Source organism: Zalophus californianus, chromosome 8 (genome assembly GCF_009762305.2).
Source record: "Zalophus californianus isolate mZalCal1 chromosome 8, mZalCal1.pri.v2, whole genome shotgun sequence".
Lineage (NCBI taxonomy): Eukaryota > Metazoa > Chordata > Mammalia > Carnivora > Otariidae > Zalophus > Zalophus californianus.
In genome coordinates, this window is record NC_045602.1 from 42,235,087 (window position 1) to 42,260,925 (window position 25,839).

Below are 25,839 nucleotides of genomic sequence, written 5' to 3' on the forward strand. Positions count from 1 at the left end.
AAAAAGACTGGAGCTCTAGCCAGAACTGTTTGCTATTTGATTTGCCCAAGTATTTCCCAATTTTTTTAATGGACTTGTAGTGTTTAAGAAAACATTTCAGTCACTACTACATAGTTATCAACTTTTAATTCTGCACAGTAAGGTTTTTTAGACTGTATATTACACGTTGTTTACTGATGGCCCATTTAAAAAAAAGAATATTTTATAGAGAACAAACTGATAGTTACCAGAGGGGAGATGCGTGGAGGGATGGGTGAACAAGATGAAGAGCATTAAGAGCACAGTTATCATGATGAGCACTGAGTAATGTGCAGAACTGCTGAATAACTATATTGTACACCTGAAACCAATACAGCACTGTATGTTAATTATAGTGGAATTAAAATTTTTTAATAATTTAAAAATTAAAAAAATAAAATAAAAAGAATATTTTAACTGTGAAAAAAACAGGTAATATAGGGGCTCCTGGGTGGCTCAGTCTGTTAAGCGTCTGCCTTCGGCTCAGGTCATGATCCCAGGGTCCTGGGATTGAGCCCCAGGTCTCCCTCCTCAGCAGGGAGTCTCCTTCTCCCTTTCCCTCTGCCTCTCCCTCTGCTCATGCTCTTTCTCACTCTCAAATAAATAAAATATTTAAAAAACAGGTAATACATAATAAAGTCCTTTATATTGAATAATTTTAGCTTTCATAATCTCTTATTAACTGATTAATTTAGCCTTGAATAAAATATCACATAGACAAATGTCTACATTTGGCACTGGCATGTAGGTGATCTATGCTTTTCCACCCTGTGCCTGAGCTAACATTGTTCCTTGTACCTGAATCAGTCTGTTCATGGCCTGGGGCAGTTCTAGTCCAGCTTTTACTTTAAGGACCACATATAAGCTTCTTTGTGAAGCTATTCCTGAATCTCACCTGCAAACTTTCTCTTGTACTCCCAATTAGAATGAAAAATAAAATCTAGATCTAGAGAAACCTTTGACAAAATAGCCTATTCATTTGCAATTGAGGCAACTGAGTCCTAGAGAAATGAAATGACATAAAATGTCATGCCTTCTGAGATTAAAAAAATGTGGCCTAATGACCAGTGCTTCTGTTATGTCCAATTCTCTGCATATGATTATTTCATTTTTTAAATTTTAACTGTCATTTTATTTTTTAAATTGTATTATTGTTGTTATTAACATACAATGTATTATTTGTTTCAGAGGTACAGGTCTGTGATTCATCAGTCTTACACAAGTCACAGCGCTCACCACAACATATACCCTCCCCAATGCCCATCACCCAGCCACCCCATCCCTCCCACCCCCCCTCCACTCCAGCAACCCTCAGTTTGTTTCCTGAGATTAAGAGTCTCTTATGGTTTGTCTCCCTCTCTGGTTTTGTCTTGTTTCATTTTTTTCCTCTTTTCCCCTATGATCCTCTGCCTTGTTTCTCAAATTCTACATATCAGTGAGATCGTATGATAACTGTCTTTCTCTGACTGACTTATTTCACTTAGCATAATACCCTCTAGTTCCACCCACGTTGATGGCAAGATTTCTTTTTTTGATGGCTGCATAATATTCCATTAGATTCCATTCCACATCTTCTTTATCCATTCATTTGCCGATGGACATCTGGGCTCTTTCCATAGTTTGGCTATTGTGGACATTGCTGCTATAAACACTGAGGTGCAGGTGGTGCCTCCCCTCGGATTACTACATTTGTATCTCTGGGGTAAATACCCAGTAGTGCAATTGCTGGGTCATAGGGTAGCTCTATTTTCAACTTTTTGAGGAACCTCCATACTGTCTTCCAGAGTGGCTACACCAGCTTGCATTCCCACCAACAGTGTAGGAGGGTTCCCCTTTCTCTGCATCCTTGCCAACATCTGTCGTTTCCTGACTTGTTAATTTTAGCCATTCTGACTGGTGTGAAGTGGTATCTCTAGGCTAAGAAAGGGTAGAGATCATGCCCAGGGTCACCCAGTTGCTATTTAATAGATCATGGATTCAATCCCTATTAGACCACTACCACATGTTCTACAAAGATAAGTATTTACTTAATACACTGATGTACTACATTTAAGAAGAGATGGGAGGATTCCATTCGTCATGACATGTAATCAGAAATTCTTCTCATTTCTTATGGAATTTGAAGTCACTGTTATGACACTCTGTTCTATATAACATGTATCTAAACACTTCTCTGAAAGGAAGAAGTGCATTTCACAGGGAGATGGGTCAGTACACTAGAAAGCAATGAAGGACTGTTCATGAGGAAGTCTGTGTTAGTGGGGGACACGCCCAGCTGTCAGTAAAGTGACTACTTAGGCATAATCTTTCTGAGGCTGTCACTCTGTCATCAAAAATCCAAATAGCTAAATCCTCCCAACTACAGTAATACCATGGTCTGTTTGTAAACTGAGAGAATTATGCTTGTTTTTAACCTGGGGATAGGAAATAGTTTCTCCTTCACAACCCTGAACAGTACGATTCAATTGCCGCGAATCTCCACTTGGGGCATACAAGAGCCTTAATTCTGGTACCTTACTTAATTCAGAAAAACATAGGAACTGAATCTCTTTAATCCATGTTGGTACAGGAAGGAAGAGGCCATTTCTACTCTTGCATGCAGGATAGTTATGTGGCTGAGCCAGATTTTATTTATTTATTTTTATTGGTTTTAAGATTTTATTTATTTATTTGAGAGAAAGAGAGAGGCAGAGTAAAAGAGAGCATGAGTCAGGAAGAGGAGTAGGGGTAAGGGAGAAGCAGACACCCCACTGAGCATGGAGCCTGACCTGGGGCTGGATCCCGGGGTCTTGGGATCACCTGAGCCAAAGGCAAATGCTTAACTGACTGAACCACCCCAGCGCCCCATGTGACTGGATTTTAAAGAAGGATTGAGGTGCTTGACAGGAAGAAGGCAGAGTGTGAGTGTCCCCAGACCAGAAACTTGCTCCGCCCAGCTTTCACAGCCTGAGGCCTTGCATTAAATATGGCGAAGCCTAAACAAGGCACAATAACATTCTGAGTAAAGAGAGAATATAATTTAACAGGGCAGAGGTCTTTTATAGTATTAGAGAGGAAAATTAAGTTAGAACCATCATTGCCCAGGTTTTTGCAGTTAATCCTTTCCTGAACTTTAATTTTAGGCAATCCTAACACATGCAACAGATAAGGAAGGTAGAGCTGCTCTGCTTCAATAGAATAGGATCCTATAACCCTGCCCCTTATTTCCATTGATATCTCCTGATTTTTCTGTGCAAAACCATTCAGACCCTTTGGACCACAGTGTGAGGACATCTAAGCTAGAAAAAGAACATTAAAGACAGAAACAGAACTGAGTACTTTTTGTGGGCAGCTAAATGATATGTGAGAAAAATCCTAGTCTATCCCTAAGCAGCCATGGTTAACTAGATTTGTAGCCATCACAGGGCTTGCACTGGCAGAAAAAGACTTTTCTACAGATGAGAAAGACTGAATAAAACTCTCTAGATTTCCCAGCTCTCAGCAGCAGAGATCAATGAAGTATAAAAAGCCAGAGCCACATAGGTGGGTCTGAGTTACAAGAGGTCACTCTATGGACATGATAATTGCATTCTTCATATGTGGAATCAAGTCCCAGGCCCTTTGTATGCAACCTCTCTTTAAAGAGAAGAAATAGATATTCTTTTTCCACTTACTTTTGCTCATTTCAGTAGGGCTGGACCCATACCTTGTGATCTTCAGTGGGAACCAAGCTGCTCACTGTCCACAAGTCAGATATACTTTCGTGCACAGCAATTATAAAGAAGCCATTCTATGGCATAAGGTAAGAATCAGTGAAATAGAACCCTGTCCTAAATATATTCCCCTACAGAATGTCATATTGCCTGACTTTATGATATCTGAGAATGATTCCTTGAGCTTATAACATTTTGAAATGAATTGTTCTAGTGTTTGGGATATCAGGAAATTTATGTCAAGACATAATCTCCCTGGTTTCCATAGAAAACAAAATTCTTGCTCTTGGAGTGAGGATGTGATGGTCTGATGACAAATTCTTGGAGACTTTTTGCCAAGGACTCTATCTCCTTCTGTTTTCAGCTATAACAAACTCAAGAGAATAAGACCCAGCTGTAAATATGAATTGCATACCAAAAGAAAATACCCTTTGTTTCTTCAAAAGTGCTAGGCACTGGAGAAGAAAAATGAACATTTCCAATGGTGGGACAGCAAACAAAAGCCCAGATTCATTAAAAGTTAATGATGTAGGATGCAGATAATGAGAAATAGAAATGGAATTCATAGAAACATATTATCCTTCTGATGCATGGCAAAATTTAATGCATAATCAACATTACTCAACAGTCCCAGGGTCTATTTTTATTCCAGTGCTTTTAAACTTCAAAATCCATTAAAGATTCATGATCCCCAAGCCATGTGTTCTCTACAGTTAGAAACAATTATGTCACATGAGTAAACTGCTTGCTAATAGAAACACTGGCTATTTTGCATTGTAATAAAGACAACACTGTTTTGCATAACATCACACACTCATTCTGTAAACACTAAGTGAAGGATAGTAACTTGGTGTGCACGAAAAGCAAGGGCCAACCTTAAGAGACTTGCATCTACCTTGGAAAAAGAAAAAAGAAAAACACTCCGTATCATATTAGATTGGAGAATACTCAAGGTTAAGGGAAATGCACTCGTCAGCCATCTCAGTCTTCCCAGTTTTATGGAAGAGGAAATAATACCTTCACAGGTTCACTGTCTCATGGCTGGTAAGCATCAGAGTCCAGGCATGTCTGAAGTTGGCTTGTATTCTTTATACCATATCACATCCAATCCGCCATCTGAGAGAGTACAGAGTGTAATTTCAAGTTTGATGTTACACTTTTGCCAGAATTTCTGTGTACATTCAAAAGCCCTCCCCTTGTAGTCCAAACTCCACAAAACATAAAGTTAGTATGGGAAATAATACCAATATTGTTATTCATAAAGCACCGATGATCAACAGGCTCCAACAACTCAAGGTATGAGCAACACATTTTTTTTTTAATCTGAGTCTCTCTCTCTAACTTTCCTCTCTCCTGAAGACCAGATGAGCATGTTTGTTTTTCACTGCTATGATCATTTGGCTGCTGTCTTTGTTCCCTCCATTAGCCTGGAGGACACTATAACACACATAGAAGCCCTTAATAAATTCACCTAGCAAGCCTTAAATGAGAGCCAACCAAACTTGTTTTTATTGAACACTGAAATATCCCTAATGAGAAAAGCTATCCTCCAAAATAGGATGGCCCTGGACTTTATTACTGCCTCACAGGAAGGCGCCTTGCCATTATCCAAACAGAATGTTGTGTGTTTATACCTAATGATTCTGTTAATGGATCATCTTTATTAAATCACATGAGGACAGAAGCGAACACCTGACTGATCCATTCCCCTGCATATGGGACTTCATAAATCAGTGGTTCAAATCAGGGGGTTGTTGGTGGAAAAAGCTGTCACTGATTTGGAAATCATTGTCTTACTCTGTGTTTTTACTTGCATGCACCTATATTGTTGCTGAGGCATCCACCTCCAATCCAGTGAAAGAGCCATCAAAGGAGCCACCTCCATGCTGGTAAAACCCCTTGCTGACTACTCAGGCCATGTTGTGGAAGAGAGGAACATGTCAGATTTTAAGAGCCAGTCGGGAGGGGTAGAGTGTTGGGGGAGGTCATCAAGAGAACGTGACCAGCAACCGACCTGCGAGCTGGTCACAGGCAACTGGCAGATCCTCTCCTGTTCCCCTATCCTTAGCATGTGCATCCCACTTGCCTTCCCTCCTCCTAGAAGCTGCCCAGGGACACAGTCTTGAGATAGTAATATGATGCTGAGATCACCTGGACAGTTTATGTGACTGAACGCAGGTAAGGGCTATATATAAATGTTTAAGATTCTGGTGGACAAGTGTGGAGATCTACTCGTTTGCAGCTGCCCATCTAAGCCTAGCATATGAGTTCCCTTGCTTATTAAACAAATAAAACAAATAAGAAAATGGCAACAAATATGTATCTATCAATAATTACTTTGAATGTAAAGGGACTACATGTTCCAATAAAAAGACACAAGGTAACAATGGATAAAAAAAAAAACAAGACCTATTATATGTTGCCTACAAGACACTCATTTCAGACCGAAGACACATGCGGATTGAAAGTGAAGGGATGGAGAAATATTTATTATGCAAATATGAATATGAAAAGAAAGCTGGAGTAGCAATACTTACATCAGACAAAATAGACTTTAAAACAAAGACTGTAATAAGAGACTAAGAAGGACACTGTATAATAATAAAGGGGACAAACTAACAAGAGAATATGAGAACTGAAAATATTTATGTACCCAACATGGGAATACCCAAATACATAAAACAGTTAATAGCAAATATAAAATAATCAGTAGTAATATACAATAATAGTAAGGGACTTTAACAACCTATTTACATTGATGGACAGATCATCCAAACAGAAAATCAACAAGGAAACAGTGGCTTTGAATTACAAACTGGACCAGATGGATTTAACACACATATTCAGAACATTCCATCTTAAAACTGCAGAATACACATTCCTTCCAAGAGTACATAGAACATTGTCCTAAAGAGATCACATATGAGGCCACAACAAGTGTCAACAAATTTTAAAAAAAATGAAGTCATACCATCCATCTTTTCTGAGCAAAACACTATGAAACTAGAAATCAACTACAAGAAAATATCTGGAAAAGAGCACAATACATGGAGGTTAAATAACGTGCTATTAGGGGCACCTAGATGACTCAGTTGGTTAAGTGTCTGACTCTTGATTTTGGTTCATGTCATGATCTCAGGGTTGTGGGATGGAGCACCATGTCAGGCTCTGTGCTGAGCATGGAGTCTGCTTGTCCCTCTCCCTCTGTTCTTCCCCCTGCTCCCATTCTCTCTTACTTTCTCTCTGAAATAAATAATATCTTAAAAAATAACATGCTATTAAACAGTGAATGGATTAACCAAGAAATCAAAGAAGAAAACAAAAATTACATGAAAATGAAAATACAAAGGTACAAAATCTTTGGGATGCAGCAAAGGTGGTTCTAGGAGGGAAGTTTATAGCAATACAGGCCTACCTGTGGAAACAAGAAAAATAAACATTCTAAACTTACACCTAAAAGAGCTAGAAAAATACAGAAACTAAAACAAAACAACAACGAAAACCAACAGTAGAACGGATCAACGAAAGCAGAAGGTAGTTCTTTGAAAAGACATCAACAAAATTGCTAAACTTCTAGCCAGACTCATAGAAAAAAAACAAAGAGAGAGAGAGAGAGAGAGAGAGGACCCAAATAGATAAAATTACTAATAAAAGAGGAAAAATAACAACCAACACCACAGAAATACAAACAATTATAACAGAATATTATGAAAATGTATATGCTAACCAACTGGACAACTTAGAAGAGATTGATACATTCCTAGAAACATATAACCTACCAAAACTAATGCAGGAAGAAATAGAAAATTTAAACAGACTGGTTACCAGCAATGAAATTGAATCATTAATCAAGAAACAGACATCTATATATGGAACTAGAGGGTATTATGCTAAGCGAAATAAGTCAATCAGAGAAAGACATGTATCATATGAACTCACTGATATGAGGAATTCTTAATCTCAGGAAACAAACTGAGGGTTGCTGGAGTGGTAGGGGGTGGGAGGGATGGGGTGACTAGGTGAGAGACACTGGGGAGGGTATGTGCTATGTTGAGCACTGTGAATTGTGTAAAACTGATGAATCACAGATTTGTACCTCTGAAACAAATAACACATTATATGTTAAAAAAAAAAAGAAGATAGTTGGAAGGGAAAAATGAAGGGTGAGAAATCGGTGGGGGAGACGAACCATGAGAGACTATGGACTCTGAGAAACAAACTGAGGGTTCTAGAGGGGAGGGGGTGGGGGGATGGGTTAGCCTGGTGATGGGTATTAAAGAGGGTACATATTGAATTGGAGCACTGAGTGTTACACGCAAACAATGAATCATGGAACACTACATCAAAAACTAATGATGTAATGTATGGTGATTAACATAAAAAAAAAAGAAAAAGAAAAAAGAAACAGATGTCTAAGACTAGATGGCATCACAGGCAAATTCTACCAAATATTTAAAGAAGAGTTACTACCCATTCTTCTCAAACTATTCCAAAAAAATAGAAGAGGAAGTAAAACTTCCAAATTAATTCTATGAGGCCTGTATCACCCTGATACCAAAACCAGATAAACATAACACTAAAAAAGAGAATTGCAAGTCAGTATCTCTCATGAATATCGATGCAAAACTCCTCAACAAGGGATGCCTGGGTGGCTCAGTCACTTAAGCATCGGACTCTTAGTTTCAGCTCAGGTCATGATCTCAGGATTATGGGACTGAGCCTCAGGATGGGCTCCATGCTTAGCATGGAGTCTGCCCGTTTCTCTCCTTTTCCTCCCCCAACTCATGCATGAGCTCTCTTTCAAAAATAAATAAAATCTTTTAAAAAATTCCTCAAGAGGGGTGCCTGGGTGGCTGTCAGTTGAGCCTCTGACTCTTGATTTCGGCTCAGGTCATGATTCTGGGGTTGTGGGATGGAGCCCTGCACTGGGTTCTCTGCTCAGTACAGAGTCTGCTTGTCCCTTCCCTCTGCCTCTCCCCCACCCCACTCACTCACTCACTCACTCATGGTCTCTTTCTCTCATAAATACATGAATAAAATCTTTAAAAAACATCCTCAACAAAATATTAGCAAACTGAATCCAAAAATATATTTAAAAACATCACACACCACAATCAAGTGGGATTTATTCCCGGGATGCAAAGGTGGTTCAATAGTCACAAAATAATCAACATGACACAACACATCAATAAGAGAAAAGATAAAAAAAAAAAAAAACAAGCATATGATCAGGGCACTTGAGTGGCTCAGTCAGTTGAGCAGCAGACTCTTGATTTTGGCTCAGGTCATGATCTCAGACTCTGTGCTCTGCGGGGTGTCTGCTTGAGGATTCTCTTTTTCCCTCTCCCTCTGCTCCTCCCTCTGCTCACACTCCCTCTCTTTCTCTCTCTCATATGTATGTTTGCAAAAAACCACACATATGATCATTTCAATAGATGCAGAAAAAGCATTTGACTAAGTACAACATCCATTCCTGATAAAAACCCTCTGCAAAGTAGGTCTAGAGGGAACACATCTCAACATAGTAAAGGCCTTATATGAAAAACCCAAAGGAAACATCATATCAATGGTGAAAAACTGAGAGCTTTTCTGCTAAGTTCAGGAACAAAACAAGGATGTTCACTCTCATCACTTTTATTCAACATATTAGTGGAAGTCCTAACCACAAGCAATTAGACAACATTAAAAAATGAAAGCCATCCAAACTAGTAGGCAATAAGTAAAATTCTCACTATATTCAGATGACATGATACTATATATAGGAAGCCCTAAAGATTCTGCGAAAAAAAAAATTCCAGAACTGATAAATAAATTCAGTAAAGTGACAATATACAAAATCAATGTACAAAAATTTGTTGCATTCCTATACGCTATTAATGAAGCAGCAGAAAGTGAACTTAAGAAAACAGTCCTATTTACAAATGCACCAAATAAAATAAAATACCTAGGAATAAACTTAACCAAAGAGGTGAAAGAAAGACCTGTACTCTAAAAACTATAAAACACTGATGACAGAAATTCAACACGATGTAAAGAAATGGAAAGATATTCCATGCACATGGGTTGGGAGAATAATGTTAAAATGTCTATATTACCTAAAACATTGCAATCCCTATCAAAATACCAACAGCATTTTTTCACAGAACTAGAACAAAGAAAACACTAAAATTTGCATGGAACTACAAAAGACCTCAAATAACCAAAGCAATCTTGAAAACGAAAGGTAAAAAAAAAACAAAAACGGATGTATCACAATTCCAGATTTCAAGTTATATTACAAAGCAGTTGTAATTAAAACAGTATGGTACTAGCATAAAAATAGAAACATAGATCAACGGAATAGAACAGAAAACTCAGAAATAAACCCACAAAGGAGGAACGAATATCCAGTGGGAAAAAGTCTCTTCAACAAAAGGTGCTGGGAAAACTGGAAAGCTACATGCAAAAGAATGAAACTAGACCACTTTCTTTCACCATTACACAAAAATAAACTCAAAATGGATTAAAGACCTAAGTGTGAGACCTCAAACCATAAAAATCTTTGAAGAAAGAACAGGCAATAATCTCTTTGACATTGGCTGTAGTAACATTTTTCTAGATATGTCTCCTGAAGCAAGGGAAATAAAAGCAAAAATAAACTATTGGAATTACATCAAAATAAAAAGCTTTTGCACAGCAAAGGAAACAACAAAACTAAAAGGCAACCTGCAGAATGGGAGAAGATATTTGCAAATGACATATCTCACAAACGGTTAGTATCCAAAATATTTAAAGAACTGATATGACTCAACACCCAAAAACCAATTCAATAAAAAAATAGGTAGAAAATATGAACAGACATTTCTCCAAAGAAGACATACAGATGGCCAACACACGAAAAGATGCTCAACATCACTGATCATCAGGAAATGCAAAACAAAACCGCAATGAGATACCATCTCACACCTGTCAGAAAGGCTAAAATCAACAACACAAGAAACAACAGGTGTTGGCGGGGACATGGAGAAAGGGGAACCCTCTTGCGCTGTTGGTGGGAATGAAAACTAGCGTAGCCACTCTGGAAAACAGCATGGAGATTCCTCAAAAAATTAAAAATAGAACTACCCTATGATCCAGGAATCACACTACTGGGTACTTACCCAAAGAATACAAAAACACTAATTCAAAGGGACATATGCACCCCTATGTTTATTTTTTTAAGATTTTTTTTTTTTTATTTGAGAGAGAGAGAGAGCACGCAGAGGAAGGAGCAGAGGGAGAGAGATAAGTAGACTCCTTGCTGAGGACAGAGCCCAATGTGGGGCTCTATCCCACAACCCTGAGATGATGACCTGAGCCGAAATCAAGAGCCACACACTCAACCAACTGAGCCACCCAGGCACACCCTTGCACCCCTATGTCCATTGCAGCATTACTTAAAATAAGCAAACTATGGAAGCAGCCCAAGTGTCTATCTATTTATGGATAAAGAGAAAGTGATATACATATATATATATGATATATACACATAATAAAAATAATGAAATATTTGAAATATATATGAAGTATATGAAATATATATATATGAAATATGTGTAACACATATCACAAAAATAATGAAATCTTGCCATTTGCAACAACATGGATAGAGCTAGAGTATAATCATAAGCAAAATAAATAAAAGACAAATGTCATATGATCTCCCTCATATGTGGAATTTAAGAAACAAAACAAATGAACCAAGGAAAAACAAATAAGAGAAACCAAGAAACAGACTCTTAACAACAGAAAACAAACTGATGGTTAGCAGAAGAGAGGTAGGTGAATAAGATATTATTTTGAATAAGATACTTTTCTGCTAACATATTCCCCTAGACTTTAGCTTAGGATCTCTCAGAGTATAAGAGCTATTAAATTGAAAAATCTTAGGTCTACCAAAATCAAGAATGATTTTTTTTTAAAACTCCCATCTACTTTCTCCTTCTTCGGTTGAATAGTATCACCCAGGAATTTTTCCTACCAGATTAATAGGTAAACCAGGTCTGGCTTCAAAATGATCTTGCCTCAACAATCTGAAATGATCTCAAGTCTAACCTCTTGACTTAAGTAATCATTTCTTGATCATATTCCTTTAAAGCACAAGAAATATCTGGAGTTTATCTTATAAAAGTGTATTTATCTGAATCTTAGCTAATAACTCTGAATACTTTCTATAAATATTACTTGTTTTCTTCTCAAATATGTCCAGATTATCTAAATACTACCAAGTATTTATGGTAAACACTAAAGTCAAAATATCAAATCATCTTGAAAATTAAAGTTCAAAAGTTCCAGGAGGACATTTCACTTCCTCTTACTATAGAATCCTATGTGCAACATTAATAGTATTTTAGAGTTTGGTTTACTATGTGGATCAAGCATATAGTTAACAATAAAGTCTACTTTGTAGAACTCTTGACTGGGGGAGGGTGAAGTAACTTGGTAAATTTCCTGCTTATTTGGAATCAAAGTCATATATCTAATTGTTATGAGACTCAGTTGAGTATAGTTTTCTTGGTAAATGCAGTGTGTACCCACTGGTATCATTGATGAAGTCCTTCACTAGCCCTCCAGATAGAATTGAACATACTTGTCTTTGTTGCTTCCATGAACCCTGAACACATATCTATCAGAGCACCTATAATAAGTTATTACATTTGTTTACTTTCATCCCTTTTTACTAGTGTCTTTGCTACCTATGTTAAAAATATCTAAAGGTTAGTATCAGATAGTATTAGAGAAGCTCTTACTAACTCACTTTTACAAATAGCAAAATATCTAAACTTATGTTGAGTCAATAATTGATATATGATATATTTATAATATATAATATCAATATATATATTAATATATTATAGTGATATATGTTAATATAATTATATGATAATGCATTTTATGTTTTATTTATACATGAGGTATGAGATTTTTTATTAGGTTTTAGGTTAAAAGAAAACATAAGCATTATAACATATCCTTATTTCAGTGGAAACTGTTCAATCGTATCCTAATATCAACACTGGCCTTTTCCAGATAAATACCCAGAAGTGGAATTGTTGGATCATATGGTAGTTCTATTTTTAATTTTTTGAGGAACCTCCATCCCGTTTCCATAGCGACTGCACCAGTTTACAATCCCAACAGTGCATGAGGGTTCCCTTTCTTCCACATCCTTGCCAACGCTTGTTGTTACTAGTCTTTTTGATAACAGCCCTCATTGTGTTTTTTTTTAATTTTTTAAAAATAGATTTTTATATATTTATTTTTTCTTAATTTTTAAATTCCAGTATAATTAACATACTCGTCATAGTTTTGATTTGCATTTCCCTGATGATTAATAATGAGGAGCATCTTTTCATTTACTTGTTGGCCCCCTTATATGTCTTTTTTGAAAAAATATCTATTCACATCTTCTCATTTAAGGTATGATCATTTCCTTTTTTTCTACTAAGTTGTGTGAGTTCTTTGTATATTATGGAATTAGCCCCTTATTAGACATATGATTTACAAGTACTGTCCTATATTCAGTTGGTTGCCTTTTCATTTTGTTGATAGCTCCCTTTACTGTGCAGAAGCTTTTTAATTTGATATAGTCCCACTCATTTGTTTTTGCTTTTGATGTCAGATTAAAAAAAGCATCATCAAGATCTATGACTAGGAGCTTACCACTTACATATGGAGGTACCTCAAAAAATTAAAAATAGACTTACCATATGATCTAGCATTTCCACTTCTGGGTATACATCTGAACAAAACAATCATATTACTTGAAAAGGTACATGCACCCCCATGTTTACTGCAGCATTATCTACAATAACCAAGATATGGAAACAACCTAAGTGTGTATCAAAGGATGAATGAATAAAATAATTTGGTATACATATACAATGGAATATTATTTAGTCATAAAAAATAATGAAATCTTGCCAGTTGCAACAACACGGATGGGCCTCAAGTACATATGCTAATTGAAATAAGACACTGAGAAAGACAATGTCATGTGATTTCTCTTATATGTGGAATCTAAAAATAAATAAATAAAATAAATAAACTCACAAATATAGAGAACAGACTGATGGTTGCCAGAGGTAGGAAGGTGCAGGGGGGAGAAATGGGTAAACTGCTTTTGTTTTGTCTTGTTTAAATAAACTGTAATAATAATAAATAATTATTTATTTATAAATAAACTAAAAACAAAACAAAACAAGTCAAATCAAACCACCACCACCACCACCACCAGAACAAAAATACTAGCCCCTTGCAGTAGGTATCTGAAAGAAGGAAATGGACTGGTACCTTTCACATTTTGTATGTCATTTTCCCTGACTGCAGGCCACAGACAGTACCTTGCAAAGGAGCTAAAACTCATATAGAAACCTGCACTCTTCTGAGTTTGAATGACACAGAAAAGAGTATGGGGACAGTCTACCTAGAATTGCTACTGTTGGCTAGCTGCAGACTCAATTCCACAAGTTTTCCTGGCCAAGGCTGGGTAACAACAATGCACAACAGCCAAGGAGGTTGAAAGTAGTTCTTGGCAACAGATGGTGAATCAGGAGTTCCAAGAAGGAGACTGCACGTGTCTTGCCAACCTTGTTTCTAAAGGGACAGAATTTTCTCCTCATTGTTCTGGTCCCCAGCCATAGTTCTTCCTTTAAAAGACAGGTAGCCCAGAAAGGCAATAATCCTAACTAATTTTGTTGCCTTACTACAGCAATTTCTTCTAGTTACTATGTCTCATATGCTAGGTTAGATTTTGTCTTCATGCTGGCTTAATGCAAGTCCCTTGAACTTTGAGGTAAGACCCAAACCCTGTAACTATATTAATCCCCAAAGCAAACTGATTACTTGCTCTTGAGTCTTCCCTTTCCTTTTTTTAATTTTTTTATTTGACAGAGAGAGACACAGTGAGGCAGGGAACACAAGCAGGGGGAGTGGGAGAGGGAGAAGCAGGCTTCCCACTGAGCAGGGAGCCCGATGTGGGGCTTGATCCCAGGACCTTGGGACCATGACCTGAGCTGAAGGCAGACGCTTAATGACTGAGCCACCCAGGCGCCCCAGGTCTTTCCTTTTCTAGAGATGGAAGTTGCTAATAACTAGTATGCATTGGACCTGTCTTGTCTACTCTGACACCTTTTTATTTACAGAGAAATCAGGAACTCATTATATTTCCCTCAATGGTGATGACCAAAACTAAGACATTTACATTTGTCATCTTCTTTGACATTTCTTTTCCTACCTTGTACATTAGATCATATTTAATCACCACTTTTCATAGTTACTAGAAGAGGTGCTGGTTTGTGTAACTGGACAATGACATTTCAAATTGGCATACATAATGATTAGGTTATTATGTACTATCTTCATTGGTCTAGGCTTAAATTCACTTTTTTTCTTTTTAAATTAACTAAGCAATTTAGAACCAACAGGCTCTTCAGAGTGGCTATGAATGATAACAACGTATTCTCAGGGGTGGTCATTGTGCACCCAGAGTTTTAAATTGAGTAGGCTTCTTCTTTTTAATTAATTAATTAATTTATTTGAGAGACAGAGGGAGAGCACAACCAGGGGGAGCAGCAAGCAGAGGGAGAGTGAGAAGCAGGCTCTCCACTGAGCAGGGAGTCTGATGCAGGGCTCGATCCCAGGACCCTGGAATCATGACCTGAGCTGAAGGCAGGCGCTTAACCGCCACGCAGGTGCCCCTAGGCTTAAATTCTTAACCAAGTATTAGCATTTACAAATCCATAAGCAAAAAAGCTGAGATCTTGATAAGAATCTACATCTAATCACATGGTCCCCTGTATTAACCCATCTTGCTGTCCCACATTCTAAATTAACCATTGCCTGGAATACTTTGCTATCATTGTTATAAAGTTTTACATATATAATATGTAAATAATATATTTACAGTATTTTAAAATATAATTTAAAATTGTATAAATATATAACTAAATATGTTTAAATATGTTTATATATAATAAATGTATTATTTATATCATATATGAATATATATTATAAATATATTATTTATATCATATGTAAATATATGTAAATGTACATGTATATTCCTTTAAAAACATAATATATTTTAATGTAAAGTGCTATAAAATTTGTAATGGATATTATGCTTTATGGTTTTTTTTTTTTTACTTTATTTCAGTTAATACTGTGTTGCTAAAATTTAGGAATATTATGTGGGCCTTTGTAATTCATTCATTTTGAATGTTGCCTAATAGTCCACTGTTTAAATATACTATAATTTACTTATTCTCCCTTTGATAGGCATTTGAATTGTGAGGTAGACAGCCTTTAAGTTTGTTCCAATGATAGCTGTACTATGGTATCTAAACATGAGTAATGACTTGCTTTTAATAAATAAAATATGGCAAAGGTGGTAGTCTGTCAGCTCCAAATATAGGTTATAAAAAGATTATGACTTTTCTCTTGCCCTGTTTTTCAGAGCCTTCATCCTGGGGAAGGCAACCTGTCATATCGGGAGTAGTCCAATGAAAGATTCACATGGTAAGAAGCTAATATTTTCAGCCAACAATGAGGGAGGACCTGAGAACTGCCAAAGGTCATGAAAGTGAGACTGAAAACAGATTGTCCCCTAGTTTAGCCTTTAAATGACTGTAACTCTGCCCATCACCTTGATTTCAGCCTTTTGAGTGACTCCGAGCACAAGAATTCTGACTCAAACTGTCAGGTAATAAATGTGGTTTGTTTTAAGTCACTATGTTTGTGGGTAATTTGTGACACAATAGGTAATTAATATGGTTTGATTTGTGGTTTTTGCTATTGTGAACAGTAATAACATGAATATTCTTGTACCTGTTGCCTGTTGTACATTATAAGAGATTCTTTAAGGGAATATACCAAGAAGGAAAATTGCTGGGTCATAAGGTATGTAAAAAAGTCAACCACAGAGAAAATACCATGTACTTTCCAAAGAAGTACACAAATTTACACACTTCCTAAAAAATGTGTAACTTATACAATATGGACACATCATTTAATTTTTCCCATGTAATGTACGTCAAATTACATCTCTTTATTGTCTTCATTTCTTAGTTATGGATGATATTTAATATCTTTCCTTATAAGTGTATTTGCTACAATGAATCATGGAACACTACATCAAAAACTAATGATGTAATGTATGGTGATTAACATAACATAATAAAAAAAAGAATACAGGCTTACTTTATTAACTATATCTATAAATTTGGGATTTTTGCTAACTGGTCTTCCTCAAGCTTTTCACCTAAATAAATAAAGTTTTACTCTTTAAAAAAAATAAGTGTATTTGCTTCCTCTTCTGTTAAATGTTTATTTATGTTTCTTACCCATTTTCTATTAGTTACATGAATTTTTCTTAATGATTTGTAGCTTGTGAATAGCTTCTTGATAGCCAATCCTTTGCTAATTATGGGTATCCAAAACATATTTTCTGATGTTTGTTATAGTTCCACTTTCCTTGAAGGGGCCTTAGGTGAATGAGTGGTTAACTTCTGTCATTTCCTTTACAGTCAGTATTTTTGGGTCATGTTTAAGAAATCACTGTATATTCCAGGTTGTAAAATATATTAACCTACATTCTCTAATAAGAATATTCAAGTTTAATTTTAACAATGAATTACTTAATTTTTCTGAGGAGGGGGTCAATTGTCATGTTATTTAAATATAAATATTTTTGTAACTATTTTATTGAAAAAAGCCTTCTTCCCCTCACTAATTTTACATACCCCTTTTGTCCATATACCAAAATCTGAATCCTGTGCAGCCCTATTTTAAGGCACTTATTCTAATGCACTTATCAACTTGGTGATAGATATACTAACATCACACTTAATATGTCTTAATAAATATAACTTCATGATATATCTGGTGGATAAAGTCTTGCTTTTCTTTTTCAGATTTCTGTAAATAAGTTGGGCTTTAAAAAAAAGAATTATGTAATCAAGTTACAAAATCTACTGGAGATATTACTGAAATTCTATTGAATGTTTATCAATTTGACATTAAATAACTTTATAAACTTGACTTATCATTTCTAAACACTGTATATCTTTCAGTTGTTAAATTTAAGTTCTTACTGAAGTTCTATACTTGTTACTTCTTTAAGTTCTTATTTAAGTTCTATAATTTCTGTACATACAAATCTTGAATATCTTTGGTTACAGACATAGGTAACACATTCAGTGACACTACTAGAAAATATCTTTTTTTATATTATTTTTTAAAGGTTTATTTATTTATTTTGGAGAGTGCACGCACAAGTGGGGGGGGGCAGAGGGAGAGAATCTTCAAGCGGACTCCCTGCTGAGCACGGAGTCCTAAGCAGAGTTCAATCATGACCTATGAGATCACGACCTGAGCCGAAACCAACAGTTGGACAGACGCTCAACCAACTGAGCCACCCACGTGCCCCTCTTTTTTTAGATTACATCTTGGACTTGTTTGCTTTTCCACTGAATTTTCTTATTTCATTTTTTTTAATTTCCATCTATTTCAACACTTTTCTTGGGATTGGCTCTGCCAAATGCTTAATATTTTTGAAGAGTTAAAAAAAATTTATGTATGTTATATTCTTTAAAAGCTGCATAGTGAGGCAAGCAAGTTTTGGGATTTTAAAAGTTAACTGCATTACAAAGACTTTCTTTGGCGTTGAAGATAATGATATTAAATGCAGGCTAATTGGAATAATAATTTGTCTCTAGATGTGCTTGCCTCAAATGTACTTTCTTTCACCCAAAGATATAAAACTGCATTATGAACATCCTTATTTCTACCTCCCTTCCTTACTTCATACCTTCATTTTTCTTTTTTAAATTTTTATTTGCTTATTTAATTGCTCAAAAGCGATAGAGATGGCAGAACATTTCCAGGCAGGACCCTACAGAGCCTGAGAAAACCCTAGGCCGCCTTCTGGCTGCTCTCCCTCCTCCTCCAACCTTCCCTCCCCTTTCCCTCCTCCTTCTCCTCTTTCCTTTTTGCCCTAAAATAACAATATAAATAAAGGAAAATCAAGAGTTTTGTAAATCTACAGTATCTATTCATGTTGAATAATTTAACAAATTAAAATATTAACATAAAAATTTAAAGTATAATGCTCAATCTATGAAATAATTACAAGAATTTCATATATGAAATAAAGTACAGTTCAGGACAGGTAATGTCATCTTTAATGGTGCAGTTTTTAAATACATCATGCCCATTTTTCAGAAACTTGTATTTTCTCTGTGACTATATGATGACTTTGGGAACTGAATGTGACTCAGAATAAAAGGCTATTCTTTCCCTCCCTTTCCCCCCAACCCTGTGATGGGCACAGTGCCTGGCCCTGCCAAGAATGATTAATACAGCTAGTGCCCAACCTAAAATCACACCTTGGCAATAATATCCTTAAAATGGGGGAGGGTACTTGTTATTTAGGTGAGGTTGGCTGGAAAAGGCCATAATTGTTGAATTAAAAACTCAACCCTATCAATACTGGCAATCTTGTATCCTATAACCAGAATTGTCAGTCATAGCCTTTGAGAGGTTTTACCAAAGCGGTGATCAGAATGCTGAGTAGTAAACCAAGAGAGAACAGACACTATCAATTAGAAGGGGAAAAAATGATCTTCTGATAGTACATGTATAACATATCCAATATTATTCCGGTGATATCACTGCTGCAGAGACAATTACTTTATCCCATTAATTGGACACATTTCCCAGCAGTACCTTTAGATTGGTACTGGCTTGAAAAAACAAAACAAAACATATATTTTTCTTATTTATTTGGAATCTTTATCTCCTTTAGCTATTCCTTGCCCTAGCTGAGTGAATATTAGGATTGCATTCTGAGGACAGAACTTGAAGAATTTCTTGAAAGTAGCAGTAAGTACAAACTCTGAAGCTAGCTAGGAAAACCAAATAGTTAAAACTAATCTGATCTTTCAGTCCACAAAGTAATTTGGCAGCCTAGTCACACTGGCCTGCTCAGAACTGGAAGGTAAGTGGGGTAGGCATGGATGGAGATATTTAACTGTTAGTTTAGCAGGACTGACCTCTTCAAATGATGATTAGCATCATGAATTGTGGAGTGAGATAATCTTGGTTCAAATATTAGTCTAGCCATCTACCAGCTGTGTGGTCTAGGATACATTTTTCAAATGTCTTTAAGTTTTGGTTCCCTCATTTATCAAATATAGACAAACACTAATCTTTTGGTGAACACTAAAAAAATTCCACGTGTATTAATAACCTAGAACAATAAATGTCAACCACTGCTACTATTTGCTATTATTATTGTTGTGGCTATCACGATCATCATTATTATTATAGCAGTAATATGTGGTAAGACAATAGGAGACTGCAACTGATTTATGCTTCCTGATGCAAATATATTAAATCCAAAAGGTATTTATTTATTTAATTTTTTTATTTTTTGAAGATTTTATTTATTCATTTGACAGAGAGAGAGCACAAGCAGGGGGAGCGGTAGGCAGAGGGAGAGAGAGAAGCAAGCTCCCCGCTGAGCAGGGAGCCTGATGAGGGGCTGGATCCCAGGATCCTGGGATCATGACCTGAGCTGAAGGCAGATGCTTAACTTACTGACCCACCCAGGCACCCCAATCCGGAAGGTTTTGTATAAAATGGACTTTCAAGGGGGCATGGAGTCCAGGGTAAATCATATTCTACATTAAGTAAACATAAAAATGCAGTTTTTAAGAAAAAAAAGTATCAAAAGCAGTTCAAGGGATTAACAATTTAATATCAATTACTTTTTATACATCACTATGAACTTTGTACTTTTTTCTTTACAACAACTCCTAGACTGCAGAACTGTTATCCTCAAATAAGTGTGCAAAGAAGCACACTCATACTAATGAAAGATACTTAACTTGCTAAAATGGTTAACAGATTACAGGTGAAAGACTCAGGGCAAAACCTCTATACTTAGAAACGAGATCAGTGCTTTTGCCAGACTATATTGTTGGGAATGGTAGGGGCTTCAATTGACTACCTTGATTATTAAATGGCATGTGCCCTGGGTCTCTGTTATCACTGGCAGACATTCTTCTTCTCCCTAAAGTCTAAATCACTGCTCAGATTCCTAGGCATGGTTTTGGCTTATATTTACAATTTTAAAACAACAATTAAAAAGGGATGGGCAAAATGGGTAGTGCGGAGTGGGAGATACAGGCTTTCAGTCATGGGAATGGATAAGTCATGGGAATAAAACGTACAGCATAGGAAATATAGTCAACCGTATTATAAGTGTTGTTTGGTGACAGATGCTAGCTACACTTTTGACCATAGCGTAACATACAGAGTTGCTGAATCACTATGTTGTATGACTGAAACCAATGTAATATTGTGTGTCAACTATATTTCAATTAAAACAAAATGTCATACCATATTTATCAACATATGTATTGTGTATTTTAACTACAGGGCAGTGTTATACTTGGGCCAAAATTTATGGTGTGTGTGTATTTAATTTTAACTATTTCTATACATTCATCAGCAATAAATTATGTTTTAGGGGGCAAAATGTTTCCTTAAATATTTACTCTTTAAAAACTGATTTTCTTTTAATTAAATTGTCCAGTTATACAGTGTGAAAAACTGAAATAATCATTGGGGCATGTAAGTTTTGCTTTGGCTGATTTAAACCTGGCAACCCAACACATCATCATTTGAAAAGTAAACATACAACTGCAAAGCAATTGGAAGCTAAAATGAAACTTCTGGAAATGAGAAATTTGATTGGGTTGAAATTACTCTGTATATATGCAGGTACACATCATTGTCATTATTATTATCACTATTATTATTTTGAATTTAAGACAGGTTTTTTCAACCACAAGTTACTAAAAGAAATTAATTAGAGTTCATTTCATTTGGTAGAAGATATTATACTTTCAATCTCAATAGCTATTAATTGGTATTTATAGATGTAATGTAAATATTACGCAAACTATACAATAAACATCTTACAATTAAACTAGTAACAAGACAAAGTGAGATATTTATGCATATTGTCTTTTCCTTGAAAATCTTTTATACATTCAAAATTATAACTTCAGCATGTATCAGACTCCTGGAAGGGAGGCTGTAATAATAAGACTCACTGAGCTTACAAGAAAAAAGAAAAATCACTGAGTCCCTAAATCCTCTTTTCTGCCCTTCCCTGAACTATAAATATTAGACTTCATATTTCAGATATAATTTATTAGATTAATTCAGAAACTTAATTAAAATTCCTATTAGATTATTTGCAATATAATAAATAATGACATTAATTTGTATACATGGGTCATATCTTTATGTTATGATATTTATATTTACAAAAAAAACAAATGATTATTCTTTTTAAAGGATTCCACAGCTTAACTCTAGTTTACTGGAGCTCTTTGTCTATGTTTTTCTCCTTACTACTAGTATTATCAACAGAGAAGCATCATCGTGATATTCATATCTGAACAATTTGAAAGTAAGATCTCTCCCTAAGTAGAGCACGATTATAAAAACAAAAGTAAATAAAAATCTATTTCCCTGAAACTTGGTCCCATCATCCTCTAAGATGCAGATGATGTGGGAGGGAAACATAGCAATTCTGTTTAGCTCTATCTAATGCAGTCAATGCCAAAGTTACAAAACTTCTCTTTCTACTAATCTAACATTTTCCCAGTGGGTTGTTTTATAAATTGGGTTGGCCTCAAATAACTTTCAGGGATAAATATAGACAATTTGTATTAGATTTATGAAAGATCTGGAAATGTGTATGATTTATTAGGAAGATATAGGGTGTCTATAATAAGCACTTTTTAATTTAAACATTTTGATTGCCTAGTGAGAACTGTAACCATCTATACTCAGTTTACTGTCTATGTCAATAGCATTTTAATCTTAGCTCTCTTCACTAATACGATTCTACAGTCTTCATCAATATGACTTTGTTATTCCAGGAAATTCTTGTCCACCAAGATAAAGGTTGTAAATAGCATTCCTGTTTGTTCCAGAGAGTTTATGAATAACCCATTTGAATATACATAAGATTGTTCACTTTTCAGGAGATAACATGAAACAACTGTTTACTCTCCAAATCTTCTGAAGGAGCACCTTGCTATTGTATCCACCGATTCTAAAAATATTATATCATGTTCCGTACTCAATCTAAATCCAATTCTTTCACTGAATTGAAGACAGATTCCCAAACCTTATAAATATCCCCCACTGATACTGAAACTCTGTCAAGGTAGGACTCTACCTTACTGGAGCATTCCATGAACACAGCTTTGACTCAGCAACACGTTGCCTTGGTGGTATTTCTGAGAAGTGCATTTGACAAAAGATTGCTCTCTTATATTTTCTCTTACTATGTATATACTGTATATTTGAAGTTAAACAAAAATTTTAGTTTGTACAATTCTGAGAGTCTACTAACAAGATTTCAGGGTGATGCTTCTCCTAAGACTCATGTCTACAGACAATGTCTGTAAATTATTATTAGTTTTTTGTATAATAGTTTGACTTGTATGTTAAACTTCAAATCAGAAATCATAATAGGCAGGGAATATTTTATTATCACATTATCTTCATATTTTAACGGAGAAGGCTGATCCTAGGCAATAGATATTCTTCCCCTCCAAGGTCACAAATCAAGCAAACCAAAAAACAAGGACTTAAACCCAGGTGTTTGGACAACTGTATCAGTTGTCGTCTATCTTGAACAGGTGGTAGGCATTATTTCCATCTGTGGAATTAGTCACCCATGAAATTACTTTTGTCCATTTAAAACATTTAATCATCAAAAAGATAGACTCATGTATTACACAGATAAAATTTAAGAATCTTCTCTTTTAGATTAAAATGTCTGATCCAAGGACACCATGTCACTTCAGGAATCTGAAACTTCCTCAGCTGACTTCACCCCTCCATTACATATTTAAAAATAAGAGTAATAAAACCATGTGCTTTATTGATTTAATTTCCTATTTGAGGAAATTGTTACTTGTTGTTGGATTCCTCTTGATTGAAAACACACTGCAAAGTAATGTTAAGCTCAATTAAGCTTGACTGTATCATTTGTCCACAACAGGTCATATTGTTTAATATTTGCTAAAATTAATTTTTTAGGAAATCATCATTTTTGGTTAAGAAAAAAAACACCATCTTGTTAGAAAATAGCAAAAAATCTTTATCTTAAATATGAATTACAGCAGTATGCCTGGCACATGTCATGAAAACTTACAGCAGTTAATTTTTGGTAATTGTTAAATGAAGGGTAAAGAAATCTGGTTGTAGCTCTTTATAATGCTAAGTCTATTTTTTAAATTATTAAAACCAATAAAATAATGATTTATCTTGACAAGGCAAGATGAGATAATGAACTGGGCATATAGGTAAACCATTTTTACTTGAAAAGGGGAAGAATTAAAAATGGATAATGTAATATTAAATTTTTTCTTTATATTGTGTGTGTCAAGAGCATTCCTGCTTGTATTTTAATTTCCTAGTGTGGTGTAGTTACAAAGGCACTATCTGAGATTTGATGACAGCTTAAAATGTAGCCACCCAGAGTAGAAAATTGTTCAACTCAAGGTATCTCTGGCAAATGAGTGCACTGTTAAGGCTGCTAATTAAAATGATTTGTATTATTAAATGAGAGTCTAAGGAAATGATAATCCTTATTACCTGTTAGTGGGGCAATGAAAGAAGCTGAAGATAAATTACAAGTCAGAAAAAGATATATTGAGTGACAGTAGTCAGCAAGATAAAAGTTCCTTTAATAATACCCCCCAGAAAACTAATGATGTACTATATATTGGCTCATTAAACATAATAAAAATATCCATTTTTAAATGTTTCCTCTATTGAACCAAAATAGGAATACCTTGACGAATTCCACTCTTCAAATGACATGCTCCTAAACTTTGAACATATCTTCAGTGTGTTCAGACTGTAAAGATGAAACACATCTGAAGACAAAGAGTATGTGGTTTTTTTTCCTCCAGATTTTTCTCACTGTGGCTGTAGAGCATCACAACAAATGAGGTATTATTTAGGCTAAGATATATTCCAATTTTAAAATCAGCTTATGTACCTATTTTTCCCCAGCACAGCATTTTTCTCTACCTTCCAGCAAGAAGAGATGGCTCTTCTGTGGCTAATACAACAGACCTACTAATGAGCAATACAGCTCATGCAGGGAGAGGGGAAAAAACACCACAAAATGGAGCTTGACAGGGAGTGAGGATCCAAGGCTGAGGACCTAGAAAACACACACAAGTAGTTCAGTTACGAATATTGCTGTATTTTGGGGTAGGGGGTAGAGCTTGTTAAGTGAAAATCTTACAGCACGTGTACTGCTCTTTAAACAGACAAGTAAAACAAATAGGTAATAATTCAGCCTTGATTTTGTAAGGATTTTTATTTTCAACTATTTTCTTATTTCTTTCTCTGCAAGGCATTTGTCAGAAAGTTTCAGTTTTAAAGCATCATCACAAGCATGAATACTTTGAGCAGCTTTGGCTTGAAAAATGGCCAAATCTGAAGGATTTATAGTTAGGAAAATCAGAAGAGTAGTAACTCTAAAGTCTATCGTCAGCAGAATTTTATTAAAACTTGGCAATGCATCTTGCCAAATACCTGAAGGTCTCCATTCTGTTGTAAGATGAAGACTCTATGGACAAAGATTTATACAATAAAAAGTTGATGAGGAAGGCTGGGTATAAATGAGAATAGTTTATCCCATAGTTTATCTTTTTATATTTAAAAGGCATGCAAAAGCAAATTTTAGTATATGTATATATATGTGTGTGTGTGTGTATATATATATATATATATATAATTAATCAACTAATAGTTATTTACTGAAGACCTAGTAATTTCAGATCAGTATGATAGCTACTGTTATTGAGAGGTGTAGGTAAGAAGCTCTAAGAAGATCTGAAATATCATATAATAGAATGTTTCCACATTATATATAAAATGTCAAGGTGATGGCAAATGTGTCTAACGATAATGTATACTGGCCTTTACCATTAACTGTCAAATGAACGTCATCCAAAATTCTCAAAGGTGGCTGATCTATATTCCTTTGCAATTTCTTTTAAGT